Below are 15,923 nucleotides of genomic sequence, written 5' to 3' on the forward strand. Positions count from 1 at the left end.
ATTTATTGATTGATAATTATTTGAATCACGGATGTGTGATGATGTAGGAATCAAGTAAATATGGCCTAAGTCACACAGGCTTAGAGACTGGTCTGCAACTGGTCTCAGGGGGAAAAAAATGTGTATTCCTGTATTGTCTGCAAACACTCGCACACAAGGGTCACAAAAAGGTTTTCTTTGCGACCGATTTCACCTAGCAACAGCTGTCAACTTCCATCAACCATTCACCGACCAGTTAAGGACATTTTTACCTTTTAACCAGTGATTGCATCACTAATCGCTAATATCGCTAATATGGGAGGCAACTTTGAAGAGTTCTCATGCAAGACACCTCCATAGAGGAACCCACTGTGATGCTATCCATTGGTTTGGGGACTTCTAAGCCTTGTCTGTTAGCTAGTTAGCGTGACCGCACTATTGAATAGAATGCTAAAGAGATCAGTAGAGAGTTTTTGGTAGCCTGCAACAAAACATCTTCCTCTCTTTCATTTTGAAAGCGAAAGAGAGGAAGTGTCAGTCAGTTATGACTTTAAATCACAAAATCACAGAGAAACGATGCTACAGAGAAAAGACGGCTTATTAGAGTCTTAAAATTAGATTATAGCCGTATAATTTACTCTTTTCCTCCTCTTTCCGCGTCTGCTTCTGTCACCATCGATGGTCTTTCACTCCTCCTGTTCCTCCTTTCATTTCCATTTTATTGCCTCCCCACTCCTCCATTTCTCTCTCCTCTTCCATCATTACAGCTCGTGGCTCTCTCCTCCTCTGCCCTCCCTTGGCTTTTCACTGGATAGTAAAAAGGTAAAAGTGTACTTTGGGAGGAAGGCCATGTGGGACATTAAATCACATACAGGTGCCCTTAAATGGTGAAGGGAGTGTGAGATGGAAACACACACACACACACACACACACACACACACACACACACACACACACACACACACACACACACACATACACACACAGATGTAGCATCAGCCCCTCATTTAGGTAGCAGTAATTTGGCCCAGTAAGTGACAGGGTTATTGTAAGAGGCTCATTAAGAAAGGGAAGCAGCGAGTAAACGTCTGACTGAAGGGAATAAATTCAAACCACTGTGCCACTTTTACTGCTCAGCAATAAGCTGCTTTGATGTGGTGTGTGATGGCAGAGCTAGGGCAGACTCAGGGCATGTGAGGGTGTGTGTATATTAAAATGCTGGTTCTTATACGACTGAATTTACATTTTATTTCTAATGTGATGTAAAGAAGATGTCTTTTATTTTTGCTCTACTTGTGTCACATTTGCAAGCACTGTGCCATGTCTATGTGCCTGTTGTTAGGCATCCAGAGGTCAGAGGTCACATCAGTTACAATGTGATAGGCTGTTACTGCGCTAACACAGTGCAAGGTCATTTCCCATAACTAACTTTCATCTCAGCAGGAGACACAGAGGAAAAGAGGGAAGGAGCGATGCGTGAATGAAAGGAAGGAGGCAGTGACAGAGTAAAATGGAGCGATGGAGGAAGCTGGGATGGAGAAACTGATTTAAGGAGAACAGTTAAAAGAGGCAGAACGGAGGAAAGGAGAGTTAAGCAGAGTCAGTCGCACAAGATCAGGAACTGGTTGCTAAATGAGATAACAAAAAAATGGTGATTTGGAGGTGGTTTGATTTTCCAAAGCTGTGTGTCAGACGAGGAATCATGAAAAATTGCATTGTCATAAATATTTTTGGCTATATCCTCCCATGTTAATGTTATGCCCCCAGACTAGATACATTCTGCTAAGCACCTGCAGCTTGATGCTGTCTCTAATCTCATTACTGCTTAGACAAATACTATAACACTGCAACAAGATGAAGTGAGTGTTCATGTGAGTCAGTTATTTTAGCAAGTTAATATACACTGACATACAGAGGTACAACTTTGAAGCAGCTTCTCCTCATTTATCTGCCAGCAGCTGGCAGATAAATGAGGAGAAGCTGGCTCCAAAGCACTATTGTTTCACCTAGTGTGGCTTTTTATGATTTGCACGGTTAATGCAGCAGGAAGTTGAAAAATTTGTCACTCTTTTTGTTGCTGTCTTGTTATGATAGGAATAAGGGGAGAGTCAGTGCCCACATTAATCACCACATTATTTTTTCTGAGAACACACACTGTATGAGAAGATTACATGACAAACAGGAAGATTTTTTGTTGTTGTTGTTCTTGAACTTATATTAACCTGTTGAATTATTTGTATGATTACTATATGTATGTAATAGGATGCAGTTGACTATATGTTGCACATGCATATGTACGATAATGCACAAAAAATCTTGACCCCTCTTTTCTTTATATTTTGCTAGGAAAATGAGAAATAGGTGCAGCGATTTATTGAAACATGAGCAAACATAAATGGAAATACAGCAAATAAGGCAAGAACTGAGTTTGTACAGTTCTAACAAGCTTGAAAGACAATATTTGCTACAAACACTTTTTTTCTTCAGCACGTTCTTGTCATTTCTTTAAGTAGTTTTCAGGAATCATTCTCCAGGCTTCTTGAAGCTCATTCAAATCTCTTCTTTGGACATTGGCTGCATTTTGGCTCTGTTCTCTGTCAAGTTGATCCCATACTGTTTCGGTAATGTCTGGGCTCTTGGGAGGCCAGTCCATGACTGATAGTGTTGCATTATGTGTTTTGCTATCCAGGTATGCTTTTACTGCATTGGCAATGTGTTTAGGATCATTGTTATGCTGAAAAATTAGGTTGCTAGCAAATCAGACATTTTCCAGATGGTCCAAAATCTGATAATACTTTTCTGTGTTCATAATTCCATCAATTTTCACAAGACCTCCAACATCACTGGCTGAAATGCAGCCCCAAACCATGACAGAGCCTCCACCTTGTATTACAGATTGTTGTAGACACTGTTGTACCTCTCTCCTGACCTCCGTACATTATTGGCAAAAATTTGGACCAAACATTTCAAATTTGGGTTCATTACTCCATCAGTCCTGTTTCCACTGATTTTCCCTTTAGCTCTTTCACAATTTGGCATACCTCAGCCTTTTCTCCCCGTTTCCCTCCTTAACCCTGTAATGCCCAGTGTATCATCAGCTGTGACACAAAGCTGGCTCATCTCCTTCAACTTTCACTTCAACACACATTCTAGTGTAACAAAGGTAGAGTCTTATTTCCCTTCATCAAGAATTGCTGAGACTTGACTTCACAGATCTTGTGACTGCTTGTTCAAACTGAAAACGAGGACGTCAAAACTGCCGCAAAAACTGTGGAAGATTTAAAGCTGAGCCAAGAAGTTTGTCTAACCTGTAATGCCTGTTTACAAGTTCGAGTTCATTTCATGTCTTTTTAAAGATAGCAACATAACATAACAAGACCTGCCTCTTCTAGACATCCAACAACCCCCCATTGAGCAAGCATTTGACTGCAGGTGGGAGGAAAAGCTTTCTTTTTATTAGAAAGAAACCTCAGACAGAACCAGACTCAGCATGGGCCACAGTTTGCCTAGACAGGCTGAGGTAAGAGGAGAGCGGAGATATAAAGTATGAGCATTGAGAAACAACAAAAAACAAACACTGAGAGGACTGGTGGGGCCAGTAATAGCAGCTCCTGAGCCATACAGACTTGTAGGCTTGGTTGTATTTTACCATCTAACGTCTTCTTTTTAGGGACGTTATTCCAAAAGTGATTACAAATTGATTTACCAATAACAGTTACTTTCAGACTTATTGTTTTTATTTATTTTTTATTTTTTTGAATAGGCAGCTGTGACGTATCACCCCGTCATGTTCTACTCCTTCAGCAGCTGAAAGAGTCTGAAGTGTGGTCTCACATCTGGAAACTAGTCATTTAAGATACTTTAGTTATGCTTTATGGTGTGCTGATTCAGCATGAGAGCATTCTCGCCGACCTCTGAGAAAGATTATTCTGCAGTGTTGGTGCAGGTTAGATAAGTGATGGAGTACATTTGCTGTGGCTGAGGGCGTAATTAGATTTACACGTCTCATTTAACCTGCTAGATGCCTCCACAGCTTTGGATATTGGAAGCATCTCATGAGCTTTTCAAGTAAAACAAAGCTGATATTGAATTTTTCATGGTACAAAAAAAAAAAAAAAGGTCTTTTAATGAGGTAAAATTAAAGAAAAGTGTCCACTAAACAACTTTTAACCAGCTCAGCAAAATTCATTTAGCCACTTAATTATGATTAAAGATACAATCACAGAGTCTGTTTTGGGTTTTTTTTGTTGTTTTTTTTTTTTTTTAGCCTTGGTTCATAACACCTAGAAAGGTTTGATGTTTTCACAGAGCAGCGTTTGGCAGAAATGCTTTAACAGATTCATACTACATTCAGAGCTGTGGTGTGTGTTTGTGTGTGTGCTAGAAAGACACAAGATTATCTTGTATGTATTTACCATTTAGATTGACCTACAGCCTCAGGGTATTGTCTCTGTAACATCAGTAACAGACAATACCCTCATCAAGTAATACTCTTATTAATATCAAATGTGTCTAGCTTCATCTGTATGTGTGTGTGTGTGTTTGTGCTTTAGATGAATAAAGGCTTATAAGCTACATTTAATTTTAATAACGTGTATTTATGAAATGCATTACCCCGATCTTCTTAATAGTGTGTCTGGTGACCTTGATCCACCTAATGAAGGCCACAAGGGAATTGTGTGTGTGTGTGTGTGTGTGTGTATCTGTGTCTGTGTGTGGGTGGGTGGGTGTGGGTGGATGGGGTGGGTGGTGCAATTTAAGGTCATTTACTAACTGATCATCTGCAGAGGAACGGTTTATTTGAAGAGTTTCAGTCAGGTTAGAATTAATCACAGCACAGAAAATTAGTGAAGTTACAAATAATCTTCTTATGGCCTCTGACAGTGGACTCATCTCTCTGCTGGTCCTGCTAGACCTCAGTGCAGCATTCAGTACTGTTGACCATAATATTTTATTATAAAGATTATAGCATGCTGCAGTGGTTTGAGTCATATTTATCTAAAAGACTCCAGTTTGTTCATATAAATGGGAAGTCTTCTTCACACACTAAGGTTAATTATAGCGTTCCACAGGGTTCTGTGCTAGGACCAATTCTATTTGCATTATACAGTACATGCTTCCCTTAGGCAGTATTATTAGAAGGCATTGCATTATTGCTATGCAGATGATACCCAGCTTTATCTATCATGAAGCCAGATGACACCCATCAATTTGTTAAACTGCAGAATGTCTTAAAGATATAAAGGCCTGGATGTACTACATAAGGTACTACATAAGGTTTAAAACAAAGTGTCTTCTAAGGCTAATCTTTGTAATATTCTAGTGTATCCTAAAGGCTATTTAAACAGTCCAGTGGTAATTACTTCCCACTGTTGTACTTTAGTATGACAAACACACGGATTAAGTAAATAATTATTATTGAGTAAATAATGGTGATACTATAAAATAATGTGCTAAATGTATCACCATTATTTACTCAAGATATAAAGTCAAAATGGGTATATTCATAAAATACTCATTAAGTAGAAATCTTAACCTACTAACCTGAAATTTTGACTTATGCATGGCCAGAAACAAAGAAATAAAATAAAATAAAATAAATTCGGGGTGGAAACAAGTTTCTCTTATCCTAAAATTATGCTTGTTGGATAAGAGAGTGGGACAGTTTTTAGCAAACACTTGCTAGCTTGGTTTACATAGTCTGAATTGATGCATTACACAGTAGATGCCTACAAAACAGTGCTGCCACCCAAATAAAAATAATGCTTAAATTTAGATCACCTGATCACTCACTGAACACTTGTCATTAAGGGAAGATTAGCTACAGAGGGGCGCCTGGGTGGCTTAGTGGTGAAGCTGGCGACCACATACACACGCCGCGTTGCGGTGCGGGCGGTCTGGGTTCGCGTCCGCGTGTCTTCCCCTGTATCTTCCTGTCTCTCTCCACTGTCACAAAAAGATTAGCTACAGAGACCAAAACTGCTGTTGTACCAGTTTGCTTTGGTGAATGTTTGCTTCTGCTGCAAAGTTGATCATTATAGCATGGGAGTCTGTGGGGAGCCCATAGACAGCATAAAAGATGGACGTCGATACCCTGATGTCATCGGTTGCTTGTTGTTCAAAATCTGTTTTTTTCCAGTTTTGAAACCAGGTGTGGCAAGTGTTGGGTGCATTTGTCTGTAAACCTGCAGGCTCATAGGCTGACGACTTATCGATCACAAGTTGTTAGGCTATGATTATATCTACTGAGTGAAATTTACAAAAAGGGACTTGATGTTTTTGTCAGTATGTCTTGAAGTGAGAGACTGAGACCATACAATCAGCAGGAAAATGTTGGTCAAGTCAGAAAGCCATTTTCCCATTGAGGTTTCTCATGTGACGTCATTACACACATTACATGAGAGTCCACTGGACTGCCACCCCCAGTTCCTTGGTAAAAAATGTGTACTGACTGGCAGTAGTTCCTGGAGGTTGCTGGCTGTCACTGGGCGAAATCAGTTACAAAGAAATTGCTGCACCAAAACCTCCCAAGTGATTGCTAGCAGATTGCCACAGTTGCCTTTAGGTTTTCATGATTGTCTTTAAATAGTTTGCATTGCACTTGAAAAAGTGCAATGCAAACTAGAAATGGAGAAGTAAAAGCTGTGCCTCAGTGGCCTCTCAAGCAACTGCTGGTTTTGGTACTTTCACCTTTTGAGTTTTCTCTTTTAAACTCTTTTCCACAAAGGCAGCTAATAAGTATGTTTCACGAAATGTCGAACATTAATAGGGATTGATTAAAAGTACAATTATCTCTGATGATGATTATAGTCACAGGTCCTTGGTAGAAAATACAGTTTGATTGGTACTTTACTCTGAATCGAGCCAGTTGATCACAGTTGATCTAACATCGGCGCTGATCAGGTCAATTTAAGAGTCCACTTGAGCTCAGCAGTAGCTCCGGCTCAAATTAGCCACTTCAACTAAGAGCTTGTCATACATTCTGTTGAAGCGAGAAAATATGTAATGCAAATTCCCAATAAATCCTGATTAAAAACCATTAAAACTGTGTTTTCCATGTCATATAGCAGAACAATTTGTGGAGCAAAAATTCTTTTCATGCACATAATTTTTAATTTTTTTTGCCAATTATGCCCATTATGTTACTGTAGCCAGAGGCTAAACCGATAAGTTTTGCTCTGTCTGATAAAAGCCAGCAGCATGCCACCAGAGCACTGACAGCGTAGCATTTTGGAGAGATTAATTAATGTGTGCTTAAGTGTCAAACTGAGATAAACAGACAGCTGCTGCCAAGTGTCTAAATAAACTGCTGCTTCAACAAGTTTTCTTTGATTAAATCTGAGTGCTACCAAAATAGGAATAGTGGCTTTTCTCACTGAAAGTTTGTTTGTATTGAAGTTTCAGTTTACTAAAAGGTGACTGAGAGTAGTTTCAGTTTACAGCCAGTCCTTTGCACCATGTCACCCCATAATAACACTCTTCCTGTTGTAGAGTGGGCTTGATTTGGGCCTTTTATACCTGCCTAGATGACGTTCTGTTAGCCTGCAGAGCGATGCAGGTAATCTGTAGTGAGGTTTTCTCACTTGTCGAGACGGGCTCAGGTATGTTGGGGCTACCCCAAGGAATTCAGAGAGGAATAATAAAAAAAAAAAAAAAAGATGAAGCAGTGAGGGTGTGACCCAGAGAAGAAAGTCACAGGCATATGCTTTTGATGGGGAAAGGAAATGAATGGCTAAGCACTATCGTCTTAATGTGGTCTCTTTGGCGGCCAGCATGAGCTGTCTGCAGGCAAAACCAAAAACAAGTTTTGAATTAAATGGATTCACTAATGATTAAGTGCAAAATACCCCGCAGCACAACGAGGTTCTATAATGCAGCACCTAGCTCCAGGAGGGCTGTGGGAGTCTGTGATCTCTGCTTGGCATAGGCTTACAACATTAAAGGAATTTTTCCTCATAAATATCGCATCATACATTTCCACATAATCGATACCAAAGAATTCGTCTCCTCGGGATTCACTCCAGCCTGATGAGGTGAATAAGCCATGTTCCTCCAATAATAAACAGGGTAATCTTCACTTAAATGTATTTTGCTTTCATTGCATTCTTTGATCTTTGATCCCTAACTTTACCAAAGCCTGGGAGCGGGAGTTCAAGTCATTTTAAAGACACTGTTTAAATACCACTGTTTGCTCACCTGTGATCCATACTCTGCTTAAATGTGCGGCAGACAGCGCTGAGATTATTGAAAACAAAGCAATGGTGCCATATCTAAAGCACCCCAAGCATCTTTTTCTGCAAACCTTTCACATTGACACATAACAGACATCATACTAATACTGATATATCTGTGATCAGCCAGTATTAGCCAGCCAATAAACCGGTCAGGCTCTAGTTCCCACAAAAGTGTAACAAAATTCACGCTGATCAGAGATACCAGCGTCCACATCCAAGGGGCAAACTACAGAAAGAGGCTCAATTTGTGCACGCTATCAAATTTCATCGGAGCTGCAGGAAATCCGCTGCTGATCAGATCTCCTGGTGACAGCAATAAAAAAGACACCAGTGTTGCATGTGTTTAGCCACCACTGAAGTATGCATTTTCTGGAGGAGGCGTTCTGTTAATTTTTTGTATAGATTTTTGGCAACGGCATACATACATCTGAGAGACCACCATCGGAAGTGTTCACCATCGTGAGCAGCTGATAAATATTAAGAGGGATGGCACGACGGTAAAGAGTGTGGTGGCTTGTTTTCACAGGGCTGTATTCAATTCACTCGTCAGTGTGGCTTCTGTATCACAGCTGGTCTTAAGAAAACTAGCAGAAACTAGTGCTCTGCATCTGGAGCTTGAAAAAAGGCGACTGGACTTCTTTTTGTTTCTTGAAGACGTTTCACCTCTCATCCGAAAGGCTTCTTCAGTTCTCAACCAAATGGTGGAGAGACCCAGGTATTTAAACCCCTGTGGGCGTAGTCCCCTGGAGGTGGTTATGACCCTCTATTGATCATGTGCTTGAACACATGTGCCCAGGTGTGAAGGGGGCGTGGGTCATATTTAATCAGTGGTTTCAGTTGAAACCAACTTAGGACTCCGCTCCATTGTTTCCTGTGGCCTATTGAGGTCACTGGAACAAAGGTGTGAATGGGGGTTGAGACGTCTGGGAAGGGAGCTCAGGACAGCACTGTAAGCGGGGGAAAGTTGGTGACGTAATCCACCTCCTCTGTTCAATGATGGTTGTTCACAGTGGACATAGATGGCTTCTTTCACTCCTCTTTCAAACCATCTGTTTTCCCTGTCCAAAATGTGGACATTGGCATCCTCAAAAGAGTGCCCTTTTTCCTTCAGATGCAGATGTACTGCTGAATCTTGTCCTGTCGAAGTGGCTCTTCTATGTTGTGCCATTCGTTTGTGAAGAGGCTGTTTGGTTTCACCAATGTAGAGGTCCGAGCACTCTTCACTGCACTGAACAGCATACACTACATCGCTGATCTTGTGTTTGGCGGGTTTGTCCTTGGGATGAACCAGTTTTTGTCTTAGGGTGTGACTTGGTTTGAAGTATACTGAGATGTCATGCTTGGAGAAAATTCTTCTGAGTTTCTCTGACAAGCCTGACACATATGGGATGACAATGTTGTTCCTCTTGTCCTTCCTATTCTCTGTAGTTTGTGTTTGGCCTTCATTCCTGTGCATCTTAGCTGATTTGATGAAGGCCCAGTTGGGGTAACCGCATGTTTTGAGGGCTTTCTTAATGTGTGTGTGTTCCTTATGCTTCCCTTCTGCCTTAGAGGGAACACTTTCCGCACGGTGTTGTAGGGTCCTGATCACCCCAAGTTTGTGTTCCAGAGGGTGGTGGGAGTCAAAGAGGAGATACTGGTCTGTGTGTGTGGGCTTCCGGTAAACTTCAATGTTGAGGCTTCCATCTTCCTCGATAAGCACCGCACAGTCCAGGAATGGTAACTTGTTATCTCTGGTGTCCTCCCTGGTAAAACGTATGTATTTATCCACTGAGTTAATGTGACGAGTGAAGGCTTCTACTTCTCGGGTTTTGATTTTGACCCAGGTGTCATCTACATATCTGTACCAGTGGCTAGGTGCCGTCCCTTTGAAAGAACCAAGAGCTTTACTTTCCACTTCCTCCATGTAAAGGTTGGCTACAATGGGAGACACTGGGGAGCCCATGGCACATCCATGCTTCTGTCTGTAGAATCCATCATTGTATTTAAAATATGTTGTGGTAAGGCAGAGATCTAAAAGTGCACAAATCTGATCTGGGGTGAAGCTGGTTCTGTTCAGTAAGGAATCGTCTTCCTGTAGTCGTCTTCTGACGGTCTCCACTGCCTCAGTTGTAGGTATGCAAGTGAAAAGTGAAACCACATCAAAGGACACCATGGTTTCATCTGGATCCAGTACAAGATTCTGGACCTTGTTAGTAAAATCTGTAGAGTTTTCAATGTGGTGGGGTGTGATGCCAACAAGCGGTGATAAGATGGTGGCGAGGTGTTTGGAAATGTTGTAGGTGACCGAGTTTATACTGCTGATAATGGGTCGAAGTGGGACTCCTTCTTTGTGGATCTTTGGGAGTCCATAAATGCATGGAGTGGCTTCTCCAGGGTACAGGCGGTAGTAAGTGGGGCGGTCAATGGCTTTTTCCTTTTCAAGTTGTTGCAGGCAGCAAACAACTTTTTTCTTGTAGTTGCTTGTGGGATCACGTCTCAAGACCTCATAAGTATTGTTGTCACTGAGGAGTGTAGTAATTTTGTTGTGGTAATCCGATGAATTCAGCACAACCGTGCACCTCCCCTTGTCGGCTGGCAGTATGGTGATGTTTTGATCCTTGCTTAGGGCTGTGATGGCCTTCTTCTCCTGAATGGTGAGGTTGGATGGAGGAAGTCTTGCACTGGCGAGAGTGGCTGAAACTTTCATCCTGATCTGTTCTGCTACAGGATGAGAAAGTTTGTTATTTCTTATAGCGGTTTCTGTTGCTGTGATGAGGTCTACTATAGGAAGCTGTTGTGGGGCTATGGCAAAGTTGAGTCCTTTGGCTAGCACATTTTCTTCTGGTTTGGTGAGGACCCTGTCTGATAGGTTCTTCACCCACTTTCCTTGGTTTCCATTGCTTATCGTGTCGTCCTGTTTGTTAACAGATGAATGGTATGCCTTGGTTTGCAGAGTTTGAAATTTACGTAGTTGTCTTTCCTTGCCTTTGATGTGTTGTGCGAGCTGGGCTTTGTCCACAAATGTAGAAACTACAAGAGACTACTATGACCTGGATAACTGAGAATCTACACAGACATAGTGCTCTGCATGTGTGTGTGTGTGTGTGTGTTTGCGTGTGTGTGTGTGTGTGTGTGAAATTCTGTGGCCTTGTAATTATGCTGCATTTTTGTGATGACCAGTTTCCATTTTAGACATTAAAAGTGAGAACAGGTTTTGTTGTTGTTTTTTCTTTCCTGTCATCTTTGAAGGTTAAAGCTTGGGTTTACTTGGCTTAAGTAATAGTTTGTCACTGCTTCCTAGGTGATCCATCGATATACAGAACCAGGGGCAGTGCTGGGCTTATGTATTATACAACAAAATCCAAAACCTCACCTAGTGTAAATTTCACTGACCTCTGCTATTTGTAGATTGCTTCCTTCAAGTCCCCCTGCACTTGTGTTAAAAAGTGATGCTTTAGCTTGATCTTCATTTTGCGGATGAAGATATCATCGCACAGAGGCACACCTGGCGAGTAGTGCAGTGTGTTTTTAATGCACATGGTGCAATTTATTTATTTATTCCACTGAGTGTTCTGCTGGAAATGCCTCAGGACATTATATTAGAACTCTGTGAGGGTGGGGGTCACACCAGGGATGAGTTCTTGGTGCACAACCCAAAAATAACAAGTGTAGTCCTGGTTATGCCCCTTACCCGATGCCTTTGGGCTAGGAAACTGTGGACTTCTCGACTGGAAACTGCTGGAAAGTGCTCAGTCACAGCTGCTTATGTCTGGTGAGACCCTGCATAATGCTCCATGTGAAAGTCAGTTTGAAACAGAAGCTAACGTTAGCTCCCTGCACACGTTTGATTGAAACCCATCATCAGTGTGCTCATATAGACTTCCAGGGAGAGAGAGCTATAAAAACAGCTGCTGTGAAAGCCAGAGGTACGTGAATAGATAATCCTGAAGGAGAGATCAGACAAAGTTTTTATTTTATGGGCAGGTGTGGAAAAAAATGAGAAGAATACTGGCATCTACCCTAGTGTAAAAATGTGTTTGAGATAAGGGCACATGAGACCAGAGATGCTCCACAAAGATGGGCCGGGTTCAAGGCGAACCTTTGGTTGAGGGAAGAATATTTCGAAAAGCTGGAGTTTTTAGGGATAAGGGCTGGGAGGATTAAGGCGTAGCACAGAACAAAGGACTCACTTGTCAAACTGTCTGAAACCTCCTCCCCCCACACCTATTTGACATGATAATTGAAGGGCTCACATGTTTTATAACCTTCTAAAGCTATCAATACAACACATCCTGCTGCTGTGTATGATAGAAACCTTTAGCAATTGAGAACAGCTGTAAGAATTTTTGCCTTTAAATCTGGTTGGATGCCACGAATGAGGTTTTTTCAAACAAAGCTCAACCTTTAGGGTTAGAAATGTGCAGTATTTTTAAAGGGCTGGGTGTGAAGTTATAAAATGCAGATTGCATTTGAACCATTAAGGAATAGGAGCATATTACAAAACCACAACAAGTAAACTATGAATAGCAAAGACTCTGTACATATGCCTGGCATTAATATGCATCTTGCCTGAGTGAGCGTATCTCAGTTTACACCATACATTAGAATGCGTAAACCCCTATGATTGGACCAAACTCCCTCTACATGCAAAGCCCATATCATTTCTGTTTGCAGATGTCAGAGTCCAGCATAGGTCCAGTTTTGCAAACCCATTTCTTCCCCAGTAGACTCCCAGGTTTTTCCACCCATAGACATTACTTGGGTGGGGCATCTATGTATATTAACAGACCCTTAGTACATTTCATCTGCGTCAAAGATGACTTCATCTGCACCTTCAGTGACCAGCCAACTCAGGCCCTTCTCGTCTCATGCTTTACTTCCACTCATCCCGTGTTGGAATTGATTCATGTGGCACACGAGCGTGTGCAGCAGACCCCTGGATGCATGCAATAAGCATACAAACTCCCTTGCCTCCGAATGTTGCCTAAGCAAAGGGATGTCACTTCATGGACACCACATCATAGGTGTATCCACACCCGAACTTAGAGCTGTTTTCCTGTGACTGGTTCACATGACTCTTGTTAACACCAGGTACTTTTATGAAAAGGGCCAAAAAATCATGGAAAAGCAAATTTTTTTTCTTTTTTTTTTTTAGAGATGGTCAGAAGTCCTTTTAGCATTTTGCTTTTCTCATCTGACAGAGGCCTCGGGCACAAGGGGATGGATTATGTCAATGAGGGTTCCCATAATAGTGCAAACCTGTGTGAGTGTGTTTAAGGAAGCTGACTTAACTAAATATATGCTGTAGCTTGAGGGCAAAAACAGCGTGAGCAACCAGATTTCTCCTCTCCTCATCACTACTCTGCAGCCCTGTATTTTAGGGCACTTAAGAGTTGTGTCTTGCTTCAAGGTTTTGCTTAAAAGGAGTTTCTGCCATTTTGATCATCTCACTCTGCCTCTGTGTGCAGATGAATGCCCAATGCCTCTCCGTTTCCCATCACGAAACCCTTGAGCAAGCCACTTAATCCGAGATAACCTGCACTTTGATGGACCCTCTGCTCTTTTCTGGCTGCTGTAATGCACTTTTATGTGTGGGTGAGCATGTTTGCAAGCTTGCTTTTTGTACACGTGTTAGTGTGTAACCACTGCGCTCACTTCTGTCCATCCAAATAAATTAAGCTTTTATAGCAGGATTCCGGTTGCTTCCATTACCCAGAAACCCAGGAATGCAGTAGAGCATATGCGTTCATAGTAACCCCCCCCCCCCCCCCCCCCCCCCTCCAACGTCTTCACGGTCGGTAAGCAAACCGACAACAAAATGCTAACACTAGCTGTTGTGTACGTGCACTCTAAGTTTCAGAGCCCATCAGAGAAATTTCTCAGTCTCCTAAAGTTTCAGGATTTGATTGACACCAAATACTAAATCACACCTTTCTAAGCCTCAGAAAGTAGGCCAACTTTCTGCTTTTGCTGTCTGGCAGTAAGAATGAATTATGTATGGAAATATGAAATGATCAGATAATCTACTCTGTGGCTGAAAACAAGTGCAAGAAGAAAAAAAGGTGCCTCTGGTCTTCTGATTTATTAGTTAGCTCTAATTTTTTTGCAAATCAAAACCTGCATTTACTGACTGAAAGGATGATCCCTGCCAAGTGTCTCTCAAATGGAAGCTTTTATAAACCTTCAATCGTACACCTAAGACTTTCATACTGAATTTGATTTGAAGCCAAAACCTCCAGCCAATAAAATGACATTTGTTTTTATGTCTAACCAGTTAAAATGCATTTATTAAAGGTTTTATTTGTACCAGCAAATGATACAAAAAGTAGCACCCATAAACTGTTTTTACCAGTCCAATCAAATGAAAACCTTGCCCAACTGTGTGGAAAATTAGCCAAATTGATCTTATAATATCGTACTGTACATTTGGTTAAATATGTGATTGAATGTTTGGAATAAATGGTGGCAAGGCTGTAATTATGGCAGCAGCTGACACAGTGATGAGCGATTATCTCCGGAAATCTGATTGAAAGGACTGTGGGAGTCGTGAAAATTCGCAGCTTAAGTGTGAGGATGTGATTAGTTTTTTAAAAGCTCCTTCCAGCTTTGGTTAATAATGAGGCACTCTGCTCGTTTAAAAAGCAGGTGTGACTGGAAGATTTTTCTTTTTTTTTTTTTAGCTCAGATGAGTAAAGCATCTCATCTCAGACTGAATGACCTACACTTGACACTAAAGGCTACTGAATAAATGAATATTTTAGAAGAAGAGTTGAGCTGTTGGGATGGATGGATGGATGGATGGATGGATGGATGGATGGATGGATGGATGGATGGATAAACTCTGTGTCATCTCTGTATCTGTTGTAAAACAAAAAATCAAAGTCCTATTTCCTGTAATCCAGCTGCCACCATTTATCTCACTCTCGGTTAAAACACACACACACACACACACACACACACACACACACACACACACACACACACACACACACACACACACACACACACACACACACACACACAAGCCAGTGCCAATGAAAGATTCATGGAGCAGTGATGATGAAGGCGTCTCCTCTTCTGCTCCACTTACCGTGGTGGACAAATTCTGAACCCCCCCCCCTCCCACCCACGCACACACCCACACACTCAAATCCACACATGTGCACCCGATTCCCGAACTTGTTAAAAAGGCAGAGAGCAGTGATGCACACAGCTGTGGGGTACTTACTTACTCACCCTTAACCCTTCCAGACATAGGCACAAACACACACACACACACCCCCACAAATCCTGAAGGCATCCAGTCTGTAAAGAGACCAGTGCTGCCGACTGCTCTCTAGCTTGTCGAGAAGACTTTGTTTGTGTACAGGTGTTTTTATTTGTGTTTGAGTGAAAAAGAATTTTACTTTTTACTTTCTGGGAATCCCCATGAGAACCGAGACCAAAAAAAAAAAAAAATGCCGAAGGTGATACATTTTCAAGTTCTGATTGTGCATTTTTATGATGTATGAATGTCATGATCAGGATGCAGTTACTGGCTAGAGGATATGAATAGTTTCCAGACTTACAGATTTTATTTCAGAGTTCATGTTGCACTGGTGAACAGCATGTCATGCACGCTGACTTTGTTCTGGGAAAAAAAAATTACTGCAGTAATATATGAATAATATATATATACGGTATTCTTTGGTATGGATGGTGGCATTTTGAGCAAGTGCTGCTGTTGGT

General features: G+C 41.5%; 1 protein-coding gene across 4 annotated transcripts in view; it reads left to right on the forward strand.

The window, feature by feature from the left end:
• The window catches only part of gpc1a (glypican 1a), a 49,911-nt gene that overhangs the window by 21,691 nt on the left and 12,297 nt on the right, over positions 1 to 15,923 (forward strand). The gene's annotated exons all lie outside the window — the stretch shown is intronic.

The sequence above is a fragment of the Archocentrus centrarchus genome, chromosome 4, assembly GCF_007364275.1.
Source record: "Archocentrus centrarchus isolate MPI-CPG fArcCen1 chromosome 4, fArcCen1, whole genome shotgun sequence".
NCBI classification, from domain to species: domain Eukaryota; kingdom Metazoa; phylum Chordata; class Actinopteri; order Cichliformes; family Cichlidae; genus Archocentrus; species Archocentrus centrarchus.